This window comes from Zonotrichia leucophrys, chromosome 2, assembly GCF_028769735.1.
Source record: "Zonotrichia leucophrys gambelii isolate GWCS_2022_RI chromosome 2, RI_Zleu_2.0, whole genome shotgun sequence".
Lineage (NCBI taxonomy): Eukaryota > Metazoa > Chordata > Aves > Passeriformes > Passerellidae > Zonotrichia > Zonotrichia leucophrys.
The window spans coordinates 139,724,315-139,742,862 of NC_088171.1; the positions used below are offsets into that span (position 1 = coordinate 139,724,315).

At 34.6% G+C, this 18,548-nt stretch overlaps 1 long non-coding RNA gene across 3 annotated transcripts in view; it reads left to right on the forward strand.

The window, feature by feature from the left end:
- The first annotated feature begins 336 nt into the window (after nt 1-336).
- LOC135443387 (uncharacterized) overlaps nt 337-18,548 on the forward strand; it is a 32,617-nt gene continuing 14,405 nt past the window's right edge. Inside the window, exons 1-3 of one of the 3 annotated variants that reach the window (XR_010438991.1) lie at nt 355-421; nt 6,575-6,645; nt 7,603-7,700. This is a non-coding gene — a long non-coding RNA (uncharacterized LOC135443387). Of the gene's footprint in view, nt 422-6,574; nt 6,646-7,602; nt 7,701-18,548 lie in introns of all 3 variants that reach the window. The other 2 variants (XR_010438992.1, XR_010438990.1) reach the window with 2 other exon arrangements.

An 18,548-nucleotide genomic window follows, 5' to 3' on the forward strand; every position in this document is an offset into this window, starting at 1 on the left:
AGGGAGATGTCTACTTTATAGTAGCCTTATACCTACCTCTTCCAGTCAGCATCTCATATGTACTACTGTTTTCTGCTTTCTTAAGTTTCCTTGAGGTTGCCTTTCATCTCCATCTTTCTTCACTACAGGCCTTCTTTTTAAAAAAAAACAAAGGATGACAGTGTCTTGTGGAGGGATAGAATGTAAGAAAATAAAGATAGTGCAGAAAGTAGTCTCAAACCTGAGGAGCTGCAGCTGCACAAATCACCAAAGATTAGGAACAGGCCTGCCCTTAATAGGCCACAGCTGTGTTCAATAAGAAGAGTACTACAAAAGAGTGGGTTAGCTGGATGAGGTGGGAGTTTGAGTTTGTTGGTTGTGTTGTGAAGAAGAAGTTGGAGTCAGTGCTGTGAGGAGCTGTCTGTGAGAAATCACCAAGAAGGTATGGGAGCTTTGCTATAAAATGACAACAGTGTCCTTTTTCACCCTCACCTCTAAAGGCTGGGAGACATCTCTGTCACTGAGACTGTAATTTCCTTCTGTCTAAATTCAGGGGAAATCCCTTTTCAGGATTGTAGCACTAGATCTAAATGTGAATTTCCCCTTTATGAGGGCCCCTCTCCAACACACTGTTTTGCACATTGAACAGATGGCATGTGAGGATGTAAAGGTAAAAGAACCCCTAAACATTTTGGTTTATACTGTTGCCAGGAACGTGGCATAATTTGTGTGGTTTTTTGGCTGACTGCTGATAACTGGAAAGTGTTTTAGCAGTAGACATAGCAGGTGTGGTGCTGGCATACTTTGAACTCCAGCTGAATTGTTAAAGTAAACCAGAAATACTGAACAGATATTTTCCATGTAATCAAGCAGGAGGAAATGTGCAGGTAGTGTATTATTCACCACTGACTTGAATGTCTTGAGCATAATTGAAATTATTTCTTTTTCTACTGCTGTTCCACATCTATCTGGTCACAGAGATATGTTTTAAATTTTTTGACAGGGAGGATTGTTTGACAGGATGGACTGTGTTATTTTGAGGTTTAACTCTGAAGACATGAAGGCGCACTGGGCTAGAAATAGTTAGTGGGTTTGTCATTAAATGAGTAAAAGTGCAAGTTTCCGATATCTTCAAACAAAATAAATACATGTTCCCATTGTGTCAGTTGCAAAAATTATGAGTGATCCAGAAAGAGAATGAAAAAAGTCTTCTTTTGAGTCAGTGAAATAAGTAAACATCAGAATGTCAGATGAGTTGCCACTTATGTAAATTTTGATATTTATAAATTAGGCTTGCTGAAACAAACCTTATTGAAACAAAGGGACTTTGACCTCCATCCATCATTGAACAGACACAAATTTACTGCTGCATTTCAGACATTGGCAGAAGGGCAAAAACTCTTCTCATGGAGGATAGATGAGCTGTATTCAGCAAGAGAAAGGCCAGAGCAACTCCTGCTTTATCAACCCTCTGCACCCTGGTGTGTGGGAAGCTCCACACCATGAACCTTCTCCCACCACATCCGAGTGGGCAGAATAGTAATTGCAGCACCCTGTTCCATGGGACCATTTCTTTGTTTGCATTCAAGGTCCCCATAAGTTGCTGAAGAATGAAGAATAAAACAAAACTGATAAATGCTGTAAATTGCTGTAAATGCTGTGGGGCAGTGGAACTTCCATTTTTTAATGCTGAAGGCTGCTGGGGAATGTGTTTGTGGAAGGAGGAGATACATGTGTGAAAGCCTCAGAAGAAGTTGTGAAAATTAGTTTTAAATCAGTTTTAAAATCTAGGTTTTGTTTTTAAAGGTGAGGCTCAAAATAGGAAAATTGTTTTTAATGCTTTTCTGCTTGAGAAAAAGAGTTGTAGAAATTCACTGATAAAATCACAGTCACATCAATTTTTTCATTGGGTTGTTTGGGCTTTTTGTTTAGCAACTGGATCAAATAGGACAATGGAGAACTAGCATATTAGAAAAACCTTCTTATATATGATTTTTAAAGGTTCTAGACTTTAAAGCAACAACAGAAATCATTCTGTTACTACTTCTGTGTAGTGGTTTTGCACATTTTTAAAGTATCTGCCTTAAAATATCCATATATCAGAAAAGTCAGAGACCGTGGTAGTCTTGATTGTCTCATCTCTCTTGTTCTGCTCCTCCCTCTTGCAAATAAGAAGGGGGGAGAGGGGGAAATGAAATAATTTTTCTGCAAAAACTGAACTCTCAGTGGTGTCAGAAGCTTCAGTCTTCTAATGGTTTTACATGCTAATGTTTAAGTTTAGAAAGGGATGAGAATGCATGTTCAGAGTATTATTAAAATAACTGAGCAGAATAAAGTGAAAGATATGGTATCCACAGTTCTCATAAATTTGAGGTTTCTCTTATACATATTCTCCGCTTAGGCTAGGAGACAAAAAGCATTGTCAATTTTATCAGAACATTTAGATCTTTGCCTTTTTTATTTTCCTTTCTGTGTAAGTACTTTGTAATGTTTATGTGATGCTCAAGAGAAAGAGCTAGATGTTTTTGACTTATGTTATCAGTATGAGGGGGTGCTCTTAAAGTCCAAAATTCTTGGAAAAGCAAAATGAAGATTCAGGCCCAGGTTTTAGTAATTTGCGTAGAAGTTATCTTTTCATTTTAAAAGCTTATTTTCCTGTGAATTTTTACTTCCCCATTTTAAGGTGTTGTTCTTTAATACAATTAACAAGTTTTTTAAACACAATCTTTTATGATATATTGTCTGTGATCTTTATCATACACTATTTCAGATGTAATAGGGACATCAGCTTCCCATAGGAAATTTATTTTCCAGTTTTACATTATTCATTTTGTGTTTTCCTAGCAAGAGCAGTTTCTGTGCAGAAAATATTTTCATTTTTTCTTTAATTGTAGCACATAGTTACTTGAATGGGTTACTTCATTCTTTGAGGTCTACGGGGACTGAGTAGTGTTTAGAGCCCTGGCTGAATAAAGAAAACACTTGGTACACCGATGAAAAAATCTTTGCTAATTTTGTAGTTTCTTCAATATGTTCCTTTATTTGAGATATATTTCTTTTATTATATTAGTATTCAAAGAAGAGCTTTTCTCTCTGAAAGGCCTGTTCTGGGTTTTTTCAGTTTTCATGGGTTTTTTTGACAGCATTTTAAGATCATTAACCAATCTGTGCAGAGATATCCCCTCTTTCTATTGGAATTGTTGCACTTGCTTTAAAATGAATAACACTCAGGTTGCCTTCCCAACTCTCCAATTAGGCCTCCTGTCTTATTTCCCTGGCCTAGAAATATTTTTGTCGCCCATATCATAAAAAAAGATATGAATGAGGTCTTAGTAGGAAAATCAATTTTCCTACTAAGACCTCATTCATATCTTTTTTTCTATTCTGGCTTTTTTTGGGGTGTTTTTTTTGTTTTTTTTCTTCTCTGTATTTGCCAGTCACATATTATTGAGATGTGGGATGGGCAGCAGATCTCCCTCAGATTTAAGTGATTTCTCAGAGCACCTTCATTACTGAATGAAGCATAATTCCCCACAGAAGCATATCACTGCACAAAAATGATAAAACAGCAAAGATAAAAATACACACCCCAGTGAAAATCAGGATGGAGAGAAAAGAGTATAACAGCAAAGCAATAAATCTATTGGCACTTTACATGAGTGGGGAATAAGGAACGTCACCACTACACTAAAAGGAATGCATTAGGCCACTCAGTTTGGATGTAGAATAACTTAGCTTTTATTTGGTCATTATTTTAATAAATAGTGAAGTTTTAGTACCTTAAACCAGAAGAAAGAAAAGTCTCTTGAGTTAAGAAAGCTAAGCATCTAAGTTAGAAAATGTACAGTTTTGATTTTAATTTAAGGTATGTAAAGGAAGTTTATTTTGAATTTTTGGCATTTTGAAGACTTCAATAATTCATGACTGTTTTTATTGTAAAAGAGGCTTTTTGTGATTGAAAAGTATTCCTTAATCATCTTTTTCAACCAAATCAGTGTTTATCTTCTAACCCCATGTCCTGTAATGCAGTAGTAAAATTGAAAGACAAATAAATTTGCTATTAAAAAAATGGGGTTTTTTTCTTAAAAACCAATTGAAAGGTAGAAGCAGAAAAAAAAATATTTGTGTTGAGAAGATCAGCCTTCTGACTAATGTTAATATTATTTTTTCATCTCTCTTTGTCTTCTGACTTTTTCCCTGCATTTGATCACTGTGCTGTGACAGCAATGATTTTTTTGTTCAAATAGCTTTACTATAACCTTTGACCATATCCAAGAGAGGTCTAGGTATCCAAAATAAAGACTTGATTTTTTACAGAAGGAGTTGACCTTGTGGAAATATGTACACACAACCTCAAACAAACCCCAGTATTCCACTGGCCTGCTGTGGATCAAAATTCTTTTCTTGGTTTAAATTTGTATGAAATTGTCCATGTAACAACAATCTGCACAAGAAAAAAATGTTGGGGAAAAAAAAGCAATAAAATGGGTTTCAAATAGTGAACAATGTTGTTGTAACACACACAGAGATTTCTATTTCTTCTCCCTAAACTCACTAAGATGTTATTATTTTAGTTCAGGAAGGAAAACAGATGTCAATATCTAATATCCTTGAAAATCACTTTCCCACTGTGCACGACTATATTACTCTCTTCTACTCTCCCATTTTCCCTTTACTGGATAGATTTTATTCTCTTTTTCCTCTCCTGCCCTTATTACATGTCCTTATATACTTAATATTCTTTGAAGATGTCTCAATTTTTTCCTGACTACAGTTTATCTTTTAGGCCTTTCACAGACTGCTATTTCTGGTTCTTTATATTTGGTGTACTCACAACTCTGATAAATTTCTCATTTTACTTATTATCTATATATTAGGGATATGAAATCTGATTCTGAGTTATAACATCATAGGCTATATGTTACTCATTTCAGCAGGGGCAGGATTTAAATCATGTTTCCCTTCTTTCCTAAGAGAGAGGGGATTATATGTTTAGATATGCATTTGAAAAAACAAGTTGTTCGGACCATTCTGTTCTTCAGCTGGAATGCAATGCTTAGCTTCATTCAAATTTATTTGAACTTAAGTGTTATGGTTTCCATGGAAACACGTCAGTCTTCCTGAGCATCAAATATTTTCCTTGTTGTAGACGTTAGCTCAGCAAAGTGAGCCCATGGTTTAGTGGTGGGCTTGGCTGTGCTGGGTTAATTGTTGGACTTGATGAACTCGACAGTCTTTTCCAGCGTAAGTGATTCTACTACTCTAAGATGACCCTGGATACACTGAAAATCCAGTCTGGTGAGGAAAATGAAGGAGGGAAGGGTTGCTTATTTTTCCCTGGTAAACAGCTTTGTAACAATATTGGTTTTAGAATAGAGGAGAAAGGTTTAGGTAATTGTGTGGCCTGTGCTTCAGCCTGTCTGTAGTCACAAAAATGAATTTAAAAAAATCAGTAGTGATCTTATCTTACATGTGTGATCACCAACTTGATGTACCATGACTTTCTGTCAAATATGAAGAGGAAGATATTCTAATATTTCAGTCATGATGCATTATTATTACTTCACAGCTATCTGAAGGGGTGATAGCACTTCTTTTCATTCATCAAATATTGAATGCAGTCTGAGCTTGAATGCAAAGTTCCTCTCTCTCACAAAGCTGGAGCTCCACAGCCTGACTTCATGTCATGCACGTCTATCCTGCCTCTACAGTTCTGTTAGAAAATCAGACAAGTCAAACTACAGCAACACAACACACTGGGCATAGCACTGCACAGCTTCAGTAAAATTTCCAGTGAAGTTAGGAATTAATTCCTTAGTCTGTAGAAGTCCATATTACTATCTAACTACATGAAAGGCCCCAGAAAGTGTAGCCACCACAACTATTTCAACACCACTTGACCAGGTGGGTGCATCTCTAAGAGCAGGTGCAATGACAAAGCATCATGCAAGACAGTGGGTACCTGCTTCTGTTACTGGTGTTCATTAGGAAATATTAGAGAAAACAATAATTCCATTTTAAGCTGATGTTTTACACAAATATAAAGTTATATTTACTGATCAGGTCCAAGAATATGCCCTGAGTATTTTGACTAACTATACTGAGCAGCTGCCAGTTATCTTGTCCAGCTAAACAGTCATGATTTAACAGTAGATTCTTTGCAAATTCCCTTTCTCTCAGTGGGAAAATAAATTAAAAAAAAAACAACAAACAAAAAAAAAACCCTGTGGTTGCATAGATGTCCATATTTCTATGCACTTTTTACAAACTAGATATTGTGTAACCAGTTTTAACATGAGTTGTATTCACAACACTCCCTTGAGAAAGGCTTCCACAAACTGAATTTTTTTTAAAAACTGGGAAATGTTACTATCTTAAACTGCTGCTATTTAAATTTTTTTAGAAAGGCATTACTTTCTTAGGCGCCTTATCAATACAATCAACCCACTCCATGAGCAGTACACGTACAAAGTTGTGTTATTGTACAGAAAAATGCATTCTTTGAAGATACTGTTGGTTTGATAGCTAATAGTGAAGACAGGGAATGAGAACTTTTTTCTAAGGTGGAATAAATATTTCAAATATATATATTTAGAATATCCAGGAAAGAAGAAGAAATGCCTGACAAGAATATGCGTCTGTAAAAAATCAGCAGTGTCTAGACAGGTATTCCCTACTAAGTTCAACTTTGAGGATGAATATGATTTTAATAATTGAATGTGTGATTTGGCATGAATTTAACTTACCAAAATGGAAAGAGGTAGTTCAAGAACTTTTCTGATCTTACTGTATTCCAATGCATCTGTCCAGGGAATCCCAAATAGAGCAGAAATCATCTATTAGTTGTATAACTAGCTGCTTTAGCCCAAGATAACCCAAATGCAAGAAACTCAGAATTTCACACTCAAATACCTCAGAGTCAGGCCTCTCTTGTAAATCTAAAATATCTGTGTTTACTGAAGTTTGTAATTCCACTAGAGTAGGAAAATCAGACTTAAAGTGGTCTTAGGATGGCTATAGTTTCCAGATATAGTTAAGAGATTTGGTGGTTTGATTTTAGTGTTTTTTTCTAAACTGATATGTGTGAACACGGCCTTCCACTGCTTAAGTCATTGATAGTACTGAGGATTAGAATGAAATGCAGGGAAAGGCTCCTAATTATACAGTCTGGTACAAGCTGCTGAAGAGGAGTTAGAAGCAAAACTCTAAAAGGAGAAATAATAAATTTGGCATAGAATACCTTGATAAAAGTCTGATTTACATTTGAAAGCCAGCTGACTACTGCTAGAAGGATCCTTTTTTACAAAAGAGAATAAACAAGAATGACATTAAAGGTAATAGAATTTTAAGCCATGCAGAAAGAGTCAAATCAGAGAAAGAATTATTTTTAACATAATTATTTTCATTTCCTTCAAAGTCTACTGAACCCACTGACAATATTTTTATGCAGCCATGCTTACATTTTAACTCAAATTACTTTGAACTACCAGTGTGTCCATAAGTAAAAAAGCAGTGTTATTTCCACTGCTAAGAGGAGAGGTTATTTTCTGTAGCTCAATGTACTTTTATTAATCTGTGACTTACTTTATCATGGGTTAACAATACGTTTCCTTTCTTGACAAGACGGCTTTCTCAGCATGCACACTGCAAGTTCAGTCATCCTTGCCTCACTTGGTTCATACCTTCCAGTCAGGAGCTCAGTCAACCAACTCTTTTTGCTGGTAAGATTTTTTTGGCAACTCCAACATCCAATTTTTTTTCATTTTTTTCCTAGTGTGGACGTTCATTGCTGAGTGAAGTTTTCACACCTTTGTTATGCAACTACCACATTACTAATTTTTAGGAAATGGGTTCTCTGTCCAAAGCACATATAAGTTCCATTAATTTTTGTAGCATGGATATATCAGTCAAAACACTTAAAACAGGAAATTAATCCATGTGATTAATTACGTAGTCCTGATAACTAAAGTATGCTGACATTTGTAATAGAATTAGGATTTAATCATAAAGGCTGTGAGTAGTCAACTTCAACTATTTGTAGGAAAACTTACTCTGTGGTTCTGAATGGTGAGAACAGTTTTGGGAGTGGTTGTTGTCTATGATTAATTTTTCTTCTATGTGTTGGAAGGTTATGTTGTGATGTGATATACTGTGCAATCACACTCATAGGATAATAGGCAGGCTGGAAGGAGAGAGGAGGAAGATATTCATTCATTAGAGGAGGGTTACAAGAGCAGAGACTGAGAGGACTAAGAAAAACACGAAGAAGGTAGTCATGATACTGAACAAGTAAAAAGAAAAAAGATGATAATTTCTTTCAGGTGTTCCCTAATGTTTAGTGCAAGCATGAAAAACCCACTGACAGTTGCTGGCTTGAACGTAAACTTGAAGAAAAACCCACTCTGAAAGACTGCTGGAGAGGGAAGACATTTGCTTGCATAACTCTGACCTCTATTCTGTTCAGATACTCTGAGTTTTCTCCATCTAAATTAACTCATTTTGAAGATAAAATTCCAATAAAACACAACTTTGATATTTTCCATGTCCTGTTCTGAAGTAAATGTGCAGGGTGTTGTATCTTAGAACTGTGTACACTAAAGGTCTTGTCTCAACACATCACTAGCCTGATCAGTACATATCCAAGAGAAGAAGAGATTAATAGATTTTGACAGGTTACATGCTGAAAATCAGAACTCATAATCTGGCAGCTGGCAAATACCTCTTCTGGTAGCTGTTTATCTAGAAATGCCCCAATACTCTCCTGCATGCCAGAGTAACAATTACAGTTCAAGTTCCAGTCAGGACCACTGAAGTCCTGACTGGAAAGGTCAGGCTCTTCCACCTAGTGACAGAAAAAGGTCATAATGTTATTTTTGCTGAGGATATTCTATTCCAAGTGTCTTTTCTGCAGTTTCTTGGGACATATCCTTAGTTTGTTGAACTAGGAGACCATTCTGCAGCGTGTCTGAATTATTTTAGCCTACATTTTATATATATATGCATTCAGAAAATTTGTTTTCCTTTCAGAACGTGTAAAAATATCAATAAATCACAAGCACATCAATCAATATGAATAAATAGTTAGAGTTAAATTTGTAAAGCTTTTAACTTTGACATAAGTCTAGTTCTCCTTTTATAGAAATTTTTTAAATCTTACAAAATTTTAGACTAAAATTTTTTAACTTAAAATTTTGATGTGCTGATCCTTTTTAGTCAATCAGTAAACAAGCAAATATGTAAAATAACCCCATATCAACAGGGTTCTATATAATATTTTGATGCTATATATAACACCTTATAGGGGAGGGTTTGGATTTTTTCTTACATTATGGCTGAAAAACACCATAAAGTGATGCATCCTATTTTGTGGAAAGCTTTCATTATGATCTTCCTACACTCTAACCTCAAAAACTAGTCACTTTATGCAACTGTCATCCTGCGTATTTTTATCTTTAATTTTGAACATGATTGCATGCTATTTGTGAGTTATTATATCTGTTTAGTTCATGAATCATTTGCCTTCCAGAAACAATCTCTATATGAATATTTCTGCAAAATCTCAATTCAAAAGTTATCTTCTGTTACATGATAGAAAGACCTTTAGGGGAAAGTGTTGCATTTTTTTCCCCTCTTCCAATAATCTGCCTTGGACTCATTGCATTTGTTTATATTTTAGTATGTCATATTTTATAGATTTTTTTCTTAGTGCATCAACAAAATCTAATATTAATGAAATTTAGAAGGGAAATAATATTATTGAAAGGCAAGAAAGGAAAAGAATATCTTCATCCAATCTAATTTTTAACTGAAAGTTTCATATTACTTTTATCCTCAGTATGTTATTCATTTTTCCTTGATTTAATTTCAGTCTGGTTTTACTGCATGTTTAGTCTTAAAAAATTTCTTTGCATTTGAAATCCAACAATCAACATCTTTTGTATTTTAGAAAAGCATTGATATGTGTTTAGAACATAAAATTTATGCATATAATAGCCATGATGATGACAAAGATCATAATCAGCAAGGATATATTTGTTTTATTTATCCCATATTAAAATTGTAAAAAAAAAGCACTATACCAGATTATTAAAACTTTTAATTGAGAAGTCATTATAAATCTCCTTCTAATCCCGTGTTATATTTACCATGACTTGGAAATTACATAAAACTGTGATGAAAAGCTTCAGAAAATCATGATTGTTTGGTTAATAAAGAATATTCAAAAATTGTTCTGAACTACTCATTAAAATATTTTTTTCTTAATAATCTGTGCTTTAAGACAGCAGAGGTTTCTTTCACTAAAGCTGAAAGGTCATACATGGGAAAAAAACCCTGTAAGTACATTTTTGAGATGGTTAATCGTAATGTCAATGTACAGACAGTGAAAAAGACTTAGGGGTAATTAACATTCTGAAAGGGAGTTGCTTGTTCCTTGTATTTAGTTTTGGAATGTACTAAATTAGTTTATTGCATTAGAAAGACTGACAAGAACAGAAGGTTGGTGAGCCACTGCAACAGGATGCCCAGAGAAATCATGTCTGCCCCATCCCTGGAGGGTCCAAGGATGAGTTGGGTGGGACTTGTGGCCACCTGGTCCACTGGAAGGTGTCCCTGCCCATGGCAGGGGGCTGAACTGGATCATCAGAGACCATGCCTTCCATCCAGACCATGCTATGATTCTGTGAATCTGAAATATTCATTGTCATAAAGAAGTAGTTGTTTTGTATGACGATGTGAGAAGCACCATCTATGTGAATTCCTATCAGACTGAAGTTGAAGTAAGTGGACAGTAATTCAGTATTTTCTTCTGTAATTATTAACCAGGGATTAATGATGTTCAAGCAAAAAGAGTTTTTTTCTCTTCTGCAAATATCATTTGATCCTTCTCTTATCTCCAAATAATAAGTAGAACCACAAGGGAGAGCAATTTAAGAGTTTAAGAGATATCGCCTCAGTATTGTCTAAATAACTCTGTTGTTATTCCTTTGAGAATATTAGAGATAGTCCTACTCAAGGACTATCAAGTTATTAAATTTAAATCTAGTTTTAAAGGAAATTTTAATGGTAATTAAAATATTAAATCAAGTTTTAAAAGAAATGCTTAATGTTAATTAAGAGCATTTTAAAAAAGTAATTATGCTGAAAAGTTCTTTATTAAAAAACCTTAAAGTAAAGTTACTGGGGAAAAAAAATCTCGAAGGAAGTCCTGAATTCCTAAATATACCATCTTTACATAATACCCCAGCACAGTAAGTGCAAATCTCTCTGAGGTAGTCCATTTGGATCTTCCTATATCAGGTTACAGTCAAGAAGACAGCTGTATTGCTGTTTTCTCTATCTGGACTCTTGCTCACTTACTCACAAAAACCTGTATTCCTGCTTTCTCAGCCTATACTAAATAATGATTGATACCTTTATTTATTTTTATTGTGTACCAATCTCCTCAGTCTTCACTTTGCAGCACATATCTGCCTTCTTTATTTGGATTTTTTGTTCTAATATGAAAGAGCTAGGAAATATGACTTTATAATCAGATGAAACGGTATGAAAGCCACTATTTCCCTGGCTGTATAATCAGGGTAGGATTAAATACAGCAATCACCTCCTGTAACATGTTGTAAAATTAGGTCATTTTCAATGACACAAGAAGTGAGTGTCCATTCCTAAAGTGGTCTCGGCTAAGTTGAGTTATTTACAAGCGCAGTTCAGTTTAAAGGACTATGTTCAACTTCATAATCTGTTTTTTCTAGATATGAACTGGGACCTGTAAGAATTAATTTTTTTATTGACATAGACAAAGACTTTTCAGAGGATAGGCTGAGTACATTCAGAGGTCAGTTGCTTTTGGAATTTTATGTTTTACAGTGTGACAAATCAATACTAAGAAATGCAAAGAGGATGGAAATATTTTGGCTGGCTTTATAAATTAGATAAACAAAGTAATAGCTTTGAGGAGCACAGGATTCTCTGATCTTTCTCAGTGTGTGCTGCCTGTATTCTTATTAAACAATCAGTGGTAAACAGATGGCTTTGGAAAAGCAGCTCTTCCATGAGTATGAAAGTTTGTGCTCAACACTGTGTCTGTGCGTGTGTGTGTGCACTCACGTGTGTGTTTTAGCTGACTTTTATTTAACTGAATACTGAAAAATATTTTTTTTTTTAGTCAGGTTGGGTTGATCAACACTAGTGCATCTCCACTCTGAAGGAACCTGAGTTATAAAAGTTGCTACTGTTCTTTCTGAATTTACTAACAAAAAAGGCAAACTAAACAACCACAGTCAATAACATGTGACTTAACCTTCCCAAATAATCTGTTTTACCATATCTAAAGCTAACAATTTACAAAGATTTTCTTACTTCTGTACAATTTCTGAGCAGTTCCTTGTGAAATCAGATAAAATGCAAAAATTTTGCTTTGAAAAATTCACATGCACTAAAGCTATTATCTTGAAAATTTTTGATTTGATTGACTTTTAAAGAAAACATTTTTTGTGTGAATTTTCTTACCATGATTTAAAAAACCTGTAATAGGAAGCAGTAGTAGAATTTCTAACAGTCTAAATTTCTGTATTGCTGTGTGTGAAAGGTACAATTATTGACAATGTGAAGGGTGGGGAAATGGTATTTAAAGGCAACAATTTTGTCTTTTCTGTTTTCTTCTACATGATTTTACAATATATTATTCAGAGTGTAAAGGCAAGTGCTCAGAAGCTGGAAAGCCACAGTAGAGTTGCTCTTATGCATCTAACTGGGAATTTTACAAGTGAATTATTAAGAGGATTTTTTATAAAGGATTTCCAACTTCTGAAAAACATACTGAAGAGGAAGGAATTGGGGTGGGTCAAAATTAAAGAGTAAGGCAATTAGGAATAAATTATATTTATAGTATAATCTGACTAATTTCAGCTTTACAATGATCTGAAACTCAAGAAGGAATCAATCAAGAAATAATGATATTCCTAAGGATTAAGAAAAACTGCTATAGCATGAGAGGAGAAAATCTGGAGGGATAAGGAACAAAATAAACCACTGGAAGAAGAGGGACAAGAATGAAAAAAAAGGCATATCTAAATTAGTAGAATACAACCAAGAAATGCCTATGTGAGGTGATCAGCGAAAACAGAAGGTTGGTGATGAATGAGAAGACCTGCAATTTTTTGAAGATTTTCTCAGCTTATACTATTAACATAAGTAGTATCAGAAACTCAGTACCACTAAGGACATGTATAATTGTGGGAGCTAATGTGAGGACAGGAATGTTTGGATGCTGGAATATTGGTAAAAGTCTCAGATAAAGCAGACCTACAGCTATTCTTATGAGCAACATAAGGAACTGTGTGTTCTTGAGCATTAAAAAATATCAGAAATTGTGAAGGAAGGGAAGAGTTACAGAGGATTAGAAAGTTATAAATGTATTTGTTTTCTTTGAAGAAAAAACAATAAGAAAAAAATAAAATGGTCAGGGACTTGTAGCTCATTCAGGCTACCTTCAGTATACAAAAAATGCTCAGAAATCTGGAACAAAAACATAAGCCATCTATTTTTAACAGTCAACGTTCATCTGTCAACAGCAAAACAAATCAAAACAGCTTAATGTCTTTTTTTGACGGGAAAAAAGTTTGCATGAGAGAAGAGTAGGAAATGTCACAGAATTAGAGATAAGAATACCTACAAAATTTTCATAGGGAAGTCAGGCAAACATTGTCTAGATGAAACCATAATAGAAGGGTACATAGACAGTTGAACAATGTTGAATAGTTCTTGAAAGTTTTATCAAGCAAGGCATTCAAAAAGTCTGTTCCAGGTTTCCTACTATTCAGTTTTGTAATTAAACATTTAGACACTGTATGAGAAAAATGTTAACCAGTTTGTAAAGTACATGAAAATTCAAGGAAAAGCACTGAGCATTTTAATACATTAAATTACTTAGAAACAATCCAGTGGATAGTAACAGAGCTGTTCAAAAAATAATTGGGATTGTTTAAAGCAGAGAACTGAGAGGATGACATGATAATGCTATGTTAAAGGCTGTCAGTAGGAAGAAATTACACTGCTGTGTCCACAAGATATAGGACAAAAAGTAATGGTCACAGACCAATCCAAGCACATACACTTCAAATGATTATATTGATCCCTGCAGTTACAGGCATGCACAGCCAGAATTTAGAGCTCTCTATTTTTCTCACTAATTGAGGAATATGGCATGACACCTATAAATTGGGTCTGTAACCATTAGTTACACCACTGTACTGAAAGTTGGAAAGAATTGCCCTGAACTGGGATATTATCTCATCTGTGAGATCATTCCCCCTGTTTTACTCTTTTGGGGTTCTCTAACTCATACAGATACAACAAAAACTGCAGCAAAGGAAAACATGAGAAATTTGTGGTTTATGGTGTCATGGTTTTAAGATTTATTTTGCAAGTCATTTATGTACATGCCTCCATGTATTTCAGAGCAGCTGGTTATTTCCAATATGTTTTAATGTATAGGTTTATTCGTTCTGATGTGCAAGTGAATGTCAAGAAACCCTTATTCTTTCTGGTAGCTCTCACAAATGTAGAAACCATCAATCAGTAGCACTCACTTAATTCCTCATCTAACAGACTGTTTACCATGGAATGTTTGTGATGTTGCCTGTCAGTTCTCATTACCTTTAGATCATCAGCATTTCAGGAATGGCACTGCCAGAAGCAGTTGACTTTGACAATAGAGTGCATTTAATAGAGCACTCTTATGTGTAAGTTAGCCATTTCACAGAGACATAATAAATTATGTTAACATTTAGAGACAATTAAAGCTAGGCAACCTCTAGGGTTCTGTGGTTTAAACTAGATTTGACCAAAGATAATGAGCATTTAGTATCAAGCAAGCCTCAAATGTTGTCAAATGTTATATTCCAAATGAAAAAAGTATCCTTGTGGTTTAAAAAAATGACATACCCTTTCTTTTAAACTTTCTTTAAACCCCAACAATAAAAATATTATTTTTCTTTGAATACATTCTTTCTGCTAGATGCTAAGGTCTAATCATGGTATCTACACTACTTTTTAGTCAAGATAGATACTTTATTGTGCAGAAATTTTGCATTTCTCTCTTCACTGTTGTCTTCTCTTTTTAAAGTGGTTTGTCACTGGAAAGATCCTCTCACATCATGTTCCTCTTTAACTTCTTGGAAGTTCATATACATTATTTAAAAAAAAATCTAGTTTTCCAAAATATTATTATTTTTTGAGAAAATTTGCAGACCACTTACACCAGAGATACAATGAGATCTGTGTCAAAGTAGAAGCTTCAAGTGTCTGTTGAGTTAACAGGGAAATTCTTCCATAAATTTTCTGTTAAATGGCTATTCCTGAGGGTAAATATTGTTGCACAGACCCTCTGCACACTCTCTGGTGTGTCTCAACCAAGACTGAGAGCACATTACATATATAGTGGCTTAAATATGGGAATTTCAGCTTCCTGAGTCACTCCAGCAAATCAACTTATGCCAGTCTTTGTCAACATTTTTGCCTGTTTTTATTAATAGTGCTTTGTTTATACCATCCTCCCTTGCATTTAAATTTTTTGTGACTATGCACTTATTTATTAAATTTTGGTAGTCTTTTGCAAAATATCATGCAGTGGTAGAAGTTAAGAGAGAAATGTTACTTGCATGCTTTTGAGAAAATAAGATTAAATTAGTGATGTCAGAAAAGAACCAACTTGCACCTTAAGGAGATATTAATAACCCATTTAGTTGTTAAATATGGGAGTCACTGAAACCAGTATCACAACGGTACTTATACAAGGAATTACTTGTTTTATTTTCCAGGTAGTTTACTTCACATTATATTGAAATTTCACCCAGATGTTTCTTTGTCTAGAAGTAACTTTCCTTTACTTTTTTGATTCCAAGTATGGTACAGAAGTAAAAAAAATTCTGAGAATTTATACCCTTGTTTAAAAAAGAAGAAAAAGCATAAAGAACTTTCCTGAAATTTTCTCTCAGCTTATGGGACATGCACACTGGAGCTAACCAGTAGTTATCTGACAGAATACTCCAATAGCACACAGTTTAGAGTACTCTGGTGAAGTGTAGTATACTTGTTGGGTTGGCTTTCAAATAACCTGGGATTACCAAAATTGAAGCACTCCAAGTAACTGTTTTGCAAAGTGGTTCTGGATGCAACTGAAAGTGAGTTTATGTCCATGGTCTCATGATTTAAATGGATTTTGGATTTTGCATTTTTTTCCTTAGAAAGGCATTTCATATAATTCAGCACGTGATTAACATCTGCATTGTGCATCTTGTGGGTTTCCCTTTTATTATAATTTTCATTCACCATTATTACTGTATTTTTACATGATTTTTGGTTATTAAAATATTCCTATCTCAGTCTACAGGTTTTACCTTGATTCTCCTCTCCATTCTGCCAGGGTGGCAGGCAGAGAGGGGTGTTAAGCAAGTGGCTACATGGAGTTTAATTTCCAGCTCAATTTAAATCATTACATGGTCATTTAAAGAAACACAAACCCGGAGTTGGTGAAAGTTGATTTTATGGATAGCAGAACAAATGAATAGGATATAACATGCATTTCTGACGTATAATGGTCGGTAAATTGCTTATCCTAGAAACATGAAAAAGCACAAAAGCTGTGTTTATTATGAAAGGCCCAGGCTTACAGCAACACTATAACATGTTCCCACCAATATCTAAGAATTGAATTCACATACTGTTGCCCTATATCTAACAAACTAGATTCTAGGCAATCTGTCTTGATTTTTGCAGAAAATACACCTGGATAGTTTATAATAACAAAAATAGACAGAAAAGCATATTTTTATGAAGATTTTAATAAACTTTCAAACATAGATAAATGCAGTAGCACGAGTACAAAGAAAGAAGGTAGTAACATTCAGTGCTGCAGTAGAATAATGCTGTATACAAAAGTCTATCTATCTTTACTGTTGTCCCCTGTTCTGAGTATTTTGTTATCACAAAACAATATAAATTTTGCAACAAATAACCACTTAAGAGTACTTTGTGCCCTATGTGATGTTTCACTGCAAAAGTGCAGGGTATGATATCACCACTAAAAGAATACAGTCCTTAATATTTTTGTGAATATGCTCATTTAACGTGAATGGAATATCCTAGTATAGTCCTATAGAAATGGCACTGAGGTATGTTTAGATATTTTAAATATATAAACTCCTGAGCTGTGTACAGCTGTTTGCAGCACTGCTGGGATATTCTTGCTTAGATGACCTTGGTGAGCAGACAATTACTTCAAACCATTAAAACTGTTTGGAGAGAGAAAAACACTTCCATTCATGACAAGCAATAACTTGGACAGAAACATTAACTGAAAGAGTCAAATAGAGCCTGCCAACAGATTGCCAGATGTCCAGATTAGTTAAAATATGATGACAAAACCTAGATATATTCTGTCAGCCAAATCCTGGGGTCAAAACCATTTCCCTTGGAAGATAGAATTTCACATTCAAAGGTAATATTCTCTCAATCCTGGTACTGTTTCTTTGCAGATGTGGGTTTTGTGTAGAGTTACAGCAGCCTAAATCTCTCTTTAAATTGCTTGGAATAGTAAAAATGAGAGAAATTCTTAACTGCAATAGAAGTAACAACTCTGTAGAGGGTCAATGTAACAGTAAAATAGAAAAGGCATATTTAGGCCACTCTTATATATGTATACTTAAACCTTTCTGATCTGCTTTTGATGCTGATCTGTGAGACACAGCTATTTTCACAGTGCAATTTCCAGCCATTGCAGGTAGCAGCCAGCTATACTGTGAAGCAATCTGGATTTCATCTCTGTTGCCTAGGATGGCTCAAGAATTGAAATGAATGTTGAGACAGATAAACTCTGAGATAATGGTGTATTTCTGAGAGCCTGAAATATTCTTCCCAACTTAGAAAATGCTGGGTCAGGTTTTTAAATGCAAGTGTATGTTTTAATCATTGGGAAAGTAGCAAATGAATTAATAACATCAGAGGAAAGAAAGAATTCAGCATGGAATATTAGCTAAACACTCCAGTCATCTCAGAAAGAGTAGAGAGGTGTCACAGTGTGCCCACAAGTGTATGCTCATTTCTTTGTCTTGGTCTAGAAAAATCACTTCAGTGGAGAATATTTTTGACTGTATCAAAGAAGAAAATACTTCTTGCATCCTGTAAAAGTTTGAATAACAAACTTCAAGAAGATTAGAATAGTCATACCAGAATTGTCTGTCTGTCCCAAAGCACATCTTCAACAAGACAGCAGAAAGTGCTTGAGAAAGGAGAGGAATAAGGCAAATGTGTCTTGACTGCTCACTTCCCTCAAATACCTTTCCAGCCACTCTGTGGCCATGAGACTTTCAGAATGATATAAGTGAGATTCTTTCTTTAATACTTTCCAATTTTACATTGTCAGTTATGCCTGAATAGCAATTGTTGATGAAAAGAAAATTGTTCAAGGTATCTAAAGAATGTGTACATGATTTTGTCCCTTCCTAAACATACATCACTTGGCAGTGATAGCATCATCTTTTATTTTCCATGAAATGCCCCCAGAAACGTTC